The sequence below is a fragment of the Panicum virgatum genome, chromosome 8K (assembly GCF_016808335.1).
Source record: "Panicum virgatum strain AP13 chromosome 8K, P.virgatum_v5, whole genome shotgun sequence".
NCBI classification, from domain to species: Eukaryota; Viridiplantae; Streptophyta; class Magnoliopsida; order Poales; family Poaceae; genus Panicum; species Panicum virgatum.
Window position 1 is genome coordinate 29,185,463 of NC_053143.1, and position 9,873 is coordinate 29,195,335.

Below are 9,873 nucleotides of genomic sequence, written 5' to 3' on the forward strand. Positions count from 1 at the left end.
AGTTTAGAAATAAAGATAATGCTAAGTTGATGCGATGACACAAAGAGGAACGCAAAAAAGACTCGATGTTGAGACACCCCGCTGATGGGTCGCAGTGGAGAAAAATAGATAGAACGTACCCTGAATTTGATTTGGATGCGAGAAACATAAGGTTCGGTTTGAGTACGGATGGCATGAATCCTTTTGGTGAGATGAGCAGTGGTCATAGCACTTGGCCTGTGACTCTTTGTCTGTACAATCTTCCACCATGGCTCTGCATGAAACGAAAGTTCATCATGATGCCAGTGCTTATCCCGGGTCCAAAGCAGTCCGGAAATGACATTGATGTGTACCTAAGACCATTGGTCGAAGAACTCTTATTGCTCTGGGGCGATGAAGGTGTACGGATGTGGGATGAATACAAACATGAAAACTTCAACCTACGAGCATTGCTGTTCGTAACGATCAATGACTGGCCTGCTCTTAGTAACTTGTCAGGACATTCGAACAAGGGATACAAAGCATGCACACACTGTTTAGATGATACCGATAATATATGGTTGACTCACTGTAAGAAGGTTGTATACATGGGTCATCGTCGGTTTCTTCCCATCAGGCATGCGGTACGAAAGAAGGGCAAGCATTTCAAAGGCCAAGCGGACCACCGAACAAAACCGATGCACCGTAGTGGTAAAGACGTCTTCAACATGGTAAAAGATCTAGAAGTTGTTTTTGGAAAGGGATCTGGTAGTCAACCTATTCCGAACGAAAACGGAATGGCGCCCATGTGGAAGAAGAAATCTATATTTTGGGAGCTACCATATTGGGAAGTCTTAGATGTTCGTCATGCAATTGATGTGATGCACCTCACGAAGAATTTTTGCGTCAACCTGATAGCATTCTTGGGAGTGTACGGAAAGACAAAAGATACAGTAGAAGCACGTCAAGAATTGCAACGTATGGAAGAACGAGATGCCTTACATCCACAACAGCGAGATAATGGACGACAATACTTAAGTCCTGCCAGCTATACTCTTAGCAAGGAAGAGAAAGAAACCATGTTTGACTGCTTGAGCAGTATAAAGGTTCCATCTTGATACTCATCCAATATAAAAGGAATCTTAAATTTGGCAGAGAAGAAATTTACAAATCTCAAGTCCCATGACTGCCATGTGCTTATGACCGAACTTCTTCCGGTTGTGCTGCGGGGGATTCTGCCTGATAACGTCCGGTTAACCATCGTGAAGATATGTGCCTTTCTCAACTCAGTTTCTCAGAAGATAATTGACCCGGAGAATTTGATAAAGCTGCAAAACGATGTGGTGCAATGTCTTGTTAGCTTTGAGCTGATATTTCCACCATATTTCTTCAACATCATGACACATCTTCTAGTGCACCTTGTCAAAGAGATTGATATTCTCGGACCAGTATTTCTACACAACATGTTCCCATTCGAAAGGTTCATGGGGGTACTCAAGAAATGTGTTCGTAATAGAGCTCGTCCAGAAGGAAGCATCGCCAGTGCCTACGGAACTGAGGAGGTCATTGAGTTTTGTGTTGACTTTATTGATGACCTTAAACTGATTGGAGTCCCTGAATCGCGATATGAGGGGAGACTAACTGGAAAGGGTATATTAGGAAAGAAATCTTATGTCTGCACAGATGATTTCTCATTCAAGAAAGCGCATTATACGGTTCTTCAACAATCATCCTTGGTTGACCCATATATCGAGGAACACAAGAAAATTATGCTCTCCAATTTCCCGGAAAAGTCTGAGGCATGGATTACACGTGAGCACATGAACACTTTCTGCAGCTGGTTGCGGAAGCATCTAATGCATAACATGGATATAAGTGAACAACTGTTCTTATTGGCTAGGGGACCATCTTGGAATATCTTAACATACCAAGGGTACGAGATAAATGGAAACACATTTTATACGATAGCCCAAGATAAAAAGAGTACCAACCAAAACAGCGGTGTTCGTATGGATGCCACGGACAATAATGGAAAAAAGACACATATTACGGCTACATTGAAGAGATATGGGAGCTGGATTACGGTCCCAATTTCAAGGTGCCTCTATTTCGTTGCCAATGGGTTAAGCTATCTGGAGGAGGGGTAACAAAAGATGAGTATGGGATGACAATAGTTGATCTCAACAATCTTGGGTATAGAGACGAGCCATTTGTCCTAGCCCAGGATGTCGCTCAGGTTTTCTACATTAAGGACATGTCCAGCAAGTCAAAGAAGGGGATAAACAAGCAAAAGGATGAGCCTAAGCGACACATAGTTCTATCTGGAAAGAGAAACATCGTTGGAGTGGAGGACAAGACAGACTTTTCAGAAGAATATAATAATTTTGTTGCCATTCCACCTTTCGAAGTAAATGCTGATCCATGCATCCTGCTAGCCAATGATGATGCTCCATACTTGCGCCGTGATCATAATCAAGGGACATTTGTGAAGAGAAAGTCTGTTACCGCTAATCCTTCATGTACTTGAATCATTTTATATTATTGTATAAAAACATAATCGCAATTCGAATACTTTTATTATATATGTACTGTACAATTATACTTTATGTGTTATATATATTATTTTATATATTTTTCACTTAATTACTCAACTAATTTTATTTATTTCATGAAATTACATTCACATTAACACACTATACTCTCTCACTAACACACACAATCTCACTAACACACACTATCTCTCAAACTCACACACTACTCATTAATATCATGAAATTGCTTAATTTTATCTAAAATTCACTTTTTAAACGTTAATATCGTGATAGAATCCACTTTCTGTCGAAAATCAACAGTTTGAAAAAAAAATTCACCTAATATATTTTTGCATGGTCAAAATAACAAATATGATTTCAAAAAAGTTAGATATTTCATTGACCCAATCAGTTGAATGAAAATTAATTATTTTTGTTGCGTGTATCAAGTTTGTATAGAGATAAGAAATTTTGTTCCATAATTTTTGGAATCATAATTTTATTAACTGAATTAACAAATGAAAGCTAATTTTAAAAGAGAAGTAAAAAGAAACAAAAACAAACATAACATTAGGCGGGAACGAGGGAAAACGGGCCCCTTTTGTCCCGGGTGGTAGATCCACCCGGGACTAAAGGTGGGCCGCGGGCTGGGAATTTTCCCGGCCCGCCCAAAAACCCCTTTTGTCCCGGGTGAAGCCACCACCCGGGACAAAAGGTCGTTTTGTCCCGGGTGGTGGCTTCACCCGGGACAAAAGGCCCCCCATATATTTCCTTCCTCCTTCGCCCTTCCCCTAACACTTGGTTTCTCATCTGCGCCTGGTGCCGCCGCGCCGTCTGCCTGCTCCCCCCACCGCACGAGCCGAGCACCGCCGCCATCGACGTCGCCGCCGCCCAGAGCCCCGACCTCACGCCGCCGTCCTGCTCCCCCCACCGCGCGAGCCGAGCACCGCCGCCATCGACGTCGCCGCCGCCCAGAGCCCCGACCTCACGCCGCCGCCCAGAGCCACCGCCGCCGCCGTAACGCCGCGCCCTCGCCACCATCCCCTGCTCGCCGTCGACCCGCCGCTACAGGCCATCCCAGCCCACGCCGCGTACCCAAAGGTAGAGCTCGATCTCCTGAGTCCCCTCCAACACAGAGCACTAACAGAATCACCATGCTTGTCTTCTGCTGCTCTCAAATGTAGGTGCATTGATGCTTGGTATTTTTTCGAGGTCTCATTACCTAAACTCACCAATAATAAGGACAATGTTAAACAATATATTAATTATTTAGGTCATCAAATAGGAAATGAGGCTTCACAAAACTATTATAGTGTTCACCCTGAATCTGACTTAAGCTTCCTACTACGCAACTAAATGGAAAGCTATGGTAAACTATTATTATGAGTACTGTAATGGAAGGAAATAAGCTCACGGACACAAATGCACCGTGTAAATCATCTGTCAAACTTACAGTACCACAACAATGACTAACATAACTTTCTAATTATGATCTGCATGAGAGAAAAATTATTGATAAGTAATTGACATGAATCTATGAATTTACTATAATAACATTCAGGGTCTAACTTAATTGACGTAAATTGCTGACTTCGATTTACTAGAAAGAAAACTCTTGGCAAGTAAGTAACATGGATCCATAAATTTTCTATAACATTTACGAATAAAAAAACTTTTAGTTTCGTGCTACTTAGACCTAAGTCCATAAAATCAACCACAACAAAAGAACCTGATGAAATCGGCACAATTCAAAGAAAGTAGCAAATTATATGGTTAATTTAGCATTGTACAGGATCAATGAAGGTCTAGAAAATTACGAGAATTGTGTACTAAGAAGCATGGTAAACTAGTATAAGAGCGATCAATCATTCAACAATACATTTGTTACCTAAAAGGTAAAAGTAATGTAGCCTGGTACATAAACTACTAAAGCTGCTTGTACCTAAAAATAGATGGAATCATAGTGGAGAAAGGCCGAATCCCACTGCATTTGACACCGAGGTTTCATCTCCTAAAAAATCGTCCTACTACGAGAGTCCCCTCAACACCTTCTCCATTCCATTGAACCCCAGAACCTCTCGCTACGTTGGGAAGCTCCTGCCTCTGTATAGTTCCCCAATGTTCTTTAATTTTTAGTTTTCAGAGTGTGTCGAGTGTTTGCAGCACTGAGATCGACATCGTCGACCAATTATGGCTCATTTTCAGTAGCTAGGAAGCTACACTCATGTAACTTTGAGACATGCTCATAATTTGAAATCATAATTTAGAGTTCATGTTATTTAGAGTGAAATCATAATTTGTTGTTAAGAGTGAAATCATAATTTGTTGTGTAAATAAAGGTATATTTACAAATTTTTAAATATATGTATGTATGTATGTATGTATGTATGTATGTATGTATGTGTGTGTAAAGTGAATTTAAATTTCTTTTAAATATTTCATGTATATTTCTTGAATTACTTAGTGAAAAAACCGTCTAGAATATTTCACAGTCGATACTTAGTGAAATTATAGATAGAATATTTCGTGTATATTTTTTGAATTACTTAGAGAATATTTCTCGACCTCATCCATCGATCGGTACTTAGTGAAATTATCGATAGAATATTTCAAGTTTATTTCTTGAATTACTTAGAGAATATTACTCGACCTCGTCCATCGATTGGTACTTAGTCAAATGCTCGCAAATATGTGGATTATTTAGATAATTTTTTAAGGGTTTTATTTGTATTCATATTTTAGTTACGATGGACCCGCGACACACAGACGCGGAAGACGAACAGTTCTTGTTGAATATGATTGGCGAAGGTCAAGGAGATGTCGCTGAACAAGCTGATGATGGCAGCAATACCGACATATATTTGAATATGTCCGGTGATGGAATTGAGGCACCATCTATTCAGGATGACGCTGCTGCTGAACAAAGTGCTAATGTACATATCACAACTATAATTATTTGTAGTGACAATCATATTTTCATCTGAATCTATATGAATACTATGAATGTTTTTTATAGCCGTCTGGATCATCGTCGCAGCAGAAAAAGACGAAGCGAGGCCCAACAAAAAAACTGGAAGGGCGGTTCATTATAACGGAAGTTGGTCCAGATGGCGAACCGATTGCTCCAGAACCTGCCGCCAAAAAATTCATAAGACAATCTGGATGTATTGTCAGGGACAACATCCCGATCAGCTTCAGGCTCTGGAAAGCTTCCAATCCAAGCGAGGAACGGGATGCGGTACCCGAAAGAGAAAAAGAATGGTGCTGGCGGGAGCTTAAGAAAAACTTCACGGTTCCAGCTGAATCCGATGAGATATGCAAGCACTGGACCCTGAGTAAGATGGCCGAACAGCTACGATCATTCAAGAAAATTTTGACGAAGAAATATATCAAGACCGGGACCACACCCGTATTTACCGGCGAGCTCGAAAAGCTCAGGGGTCACTGGGATGCATTTGTGGAATACAAGTCTTCAGAGCTTGGGCTTCAGAAGGTGCAGAAGGCCAAAGACAACGCCTCGAAGAAAGTGTACCATCACACTCTAGGCCAAGGAGGCTACAAGCTTGCAGTACCCAAATGGGAGAAGATGGAGCAGGATCTGCTTGACAGAGGCATCCAACCTGCGACCATGAACTGGCCTGAAAGGTCATGGACCTGGTTTTATGGTCACGGGGGAAGCTTGGAACCAATGACTGGTGACTGCGTCTATGGGCCAAACATCCAGCGAGCAGCCCAGAGACTACAGGAGGCCATACAAGCAGCGGCCGAGGGAACATTCAAGCCGGATAGAGAGAGGGACGAGCTGACTTACGCCCTTGGGAATCCAGAGCATCTGGGCCGCACAAGAGGCAAAGGCGTGGTTCCGTGGAAGTATGGGTTCAGGGATTACATTGATTCATATAGAAGCCGGCAAAGAAGAAAGAATGATGAGCGGGAGCACTTGCGAAGGCTAGAGGAACGGCTCATGTCACACGATCAAAGACTGGAGGAAGAGGTTCAACGCCAAGTGGCCGTAGCAATGAGCCAGCAACAGCAAGCACAAACGTTGCCTCCAGAGCCTAGTGTCGCAGCCGATCACCTGTCTCAGCGGAAAAGCAGCTGCGCTTCCACAGACGTCGCCGCCGCCGAGCCCACGGGGATCCAGGCCGCAGTTGAAGCGTCGGCCCCGCAGCGATTTCCAGTGGATGAGATCACCCACCGGACACCTTGTGACCTGCAGACTGCCGTTAAGAACTTAATGTTCACTGTTGCGTACGGTACCGCCATGCCAACCGAACCAGGCGACGTGTACCACGGGCAGCAAATTCCGCCTAGATACACAAGAGTTGGCGTGGAGCAGGTGTGCCAGGGTTGGGAGACGCTCGAGCTTGATATTCCTGGAGGCGATGGGGAGAGGACACTAGCAGAAGCCATTCATGGCTACATCCTATGGGATAAGCGCTACATTGTCCTAAAGTCGGATGATCAAACACCAAGACCGGCATCTCAGCATGCCTCTCCAAGACCGGCATCTCCGCAAAACTCCCCAAGGGCAGCACTGTCTCGGCAAGGTTCACCGGCACATTCTCCATCACCATCATCTCATGCGCCGATGAACACTCAAGCGTCACCGTCGCCTCCATGGTCACCCCCTCCGCCGCCGGCAAAGAAGCAGAAATGGCCGCCGGCAAAGAAGGGAGCTGCACCGGCTAAGGAGCCTCCAAAGAAGAAGGAAAAGAAGAAGAAAACCAAGGAGGCTCCTATTAAACCCTGGGACATGTGCCTTGAAGAATGCGATCGGATAACTCAAGAAAGAGTTAAAGAGCACTTCAAGCCGAAGCCGGAGCCCGAGAAAGTCATAAATCCGATAGATTTGAAATTTTTTAAGGGAATGTGCGAAGCAAATAAGAGAAAATTCATTCCGAGAGAGTCCCCTTCAGACTACGAACGCACAATTATCAAAACTACTGAGAAAAAGAAGAGACAATCAAAGTCGTCGTCGTCCGACGTTCCACAGCTCGGAGCCCAAAAGAAACAATCAATAGAGCCTCTCGTAGTGGGACAGACGACGCAAGAACAAGACTTTGTTACATTTTTAAAAGAATCAAACCTGACGGCCGCTCAGATTGCAGGGGGAGAAGATATTCCAAAGGCCGATGTGGTCGTCAAATGGACGTTTGAGATCGGCAAAACTCTTGTACCCCCCGAAGTAGTGTCTGTGCTTCCAACGCAAATGTATAAGCTGCACCAGCACTACATGCGTGCGATGGCCGATTGCATCTTCATGCAGGGCGCAAAGATTAAAGATGACGATTTCTTACGGGGGGAGGCCATTATATGGATAAACTGGGAAGAAATTTACCAACTATTCCATCAGGAGGCCCTCGACATCTCTATGGTCGGCTTGTGGGTTCTGTAAGTATTTTAGTCTCCTTACGTATTGTTTTGCATGATCTCAACATACTGATCTCTTGATTTATTCGGTATCATATAGAATGAAGATACATACTTGCAGAAGAAAGGGATACTCTCACCTCGGCTTCATCGACCCAATTACTTGTAATTGGAGGCTTCTACGCGACAATACCGATGAGATATTCCAAAACTTGTTCAAGTACATAAGCGTTCATCACAACAAGCAAATGATATTGTTTCCTTACAACTTTGCGTGAGTGATTCCTTCCGTCTAACTCTTTCTATTCTGTAATCGAATTGTTTAAACCTTAACTACCAAGAACTGCCTCCGTATAATCTTGCAGTGAACACTGGGTCCTAATTGTCATAATTCCCGAGAAGAGCCTACTCGTGGTTATGGACTCATTGAGGAGACCTCCAGAACAATACGAAAATCTTCTTAACATGATGAAAAAGTAATTCTACCACTACTCCGTCGGTGACCGATAATTTGAATCACTTTGTTACTTGACTATAATTGTTCTAATCATGCACAGGGTTTGGAAAGAATTCGCTAAAAATCATCCAGGCAAATTTGACAAAGAATTGAAGATCAAGACAGATTTTCCGGTACACACTTGGATGATTCGTTGCACGATTCATTACTTTTATTATATATTCATGTAAATACCTGATAATTTCTTCTTCTTAAAGTGTATGAGGCAGAAACCAGGCACTGTATTGTGCGCATACTATGTATGCGAGAACATCCATGGTCTGGTAGGTCCTCCAAAGGGCTGGACAGATTGGGAGGAGGAAGTAAGTAAAAAATTTGTTAATATTTGAACTCGTATTTTAATTAGTCGAAATTAATTATCCCCTTTTTCCATAGGTCGGGGAGATGCGCGATAAACTCATACCGGAAGAAAAGATTATGGCGATTAAAGAACAATTCTCCGGATTTATTGTTGAGCAAGTCCTCGATCCAAAAGGCGAATTCTACTATGATGGAATATCTAATATGGACAATCACAGCAAATATGACAATATACGCGTATATATGTAATTAAGAACGAATATAACTATGTAAATATATATATGTGTGTCTATGTATTAAATTTCTATTTATGAGTATGTATGTATGTATTAAATTTCCAAAAGTCGAATTCTACTATGTAATTAAGAACGAATATACCTATGCAAATATAATGGAGTATGTATGTATTATATATATAAGCACTCCAATAATATATATGTGTATATATATTTATATAATATTGGTCCTAGACATTTTCATATGTAAAGGAATTCACATGTATAGATATGTGTATACATATATATATATAAGTGAATTAATTTATATATGAAAACTATCTAGGAAAAATAATATATAATTAACTATATATATATGTTTAATTCCAATACATAAGTTTAATTGAAATGCAAAAGTATAATTGAAATAGAAAAAGAATTGAGAAAAGAAAAACATGAAAAAAGAGAGACCTTTTGTCCCGGTTGGTAACACCAACCGGGACAAAAGGGTGCGCCAGCCACGTGGGCGCTGGCTGCACCTTTTGTTACCAACCGGGACAAAAGGTCCTCTTTTGTCCCGGTTGCCAGACCCGGGACAAAAGGGCACCCCCTTTTGTCCCGGACTGGGGTTCCCGGTTGGGAAACTGGGACAGCAGCGGTTTCCCAACCGGGACAAATCAACGTTTTTGTAGTAGTGTGGGGTGGCCAATAATTTGCCCAGTGGCCATGTTCTAGAGTACGTACACATACTATATTACAAGGTTTTAAATCGCCGGCTAAGACATTTAACGGTAGAGCTGTCGTTACGATGTTTAGTGGGCTATAGCCGATTATAGCGGGCTAAATATTATAACATCTGGGCTTTGTAGAAGCTATAGCTGTTTATAAAAGAAAATTATAGCCGGCTACTTAAAGTCGGCTATTTAAAATTTTGATATATTATCGCTGATTAATTGAGTACATATACTAAAGCTCCAAG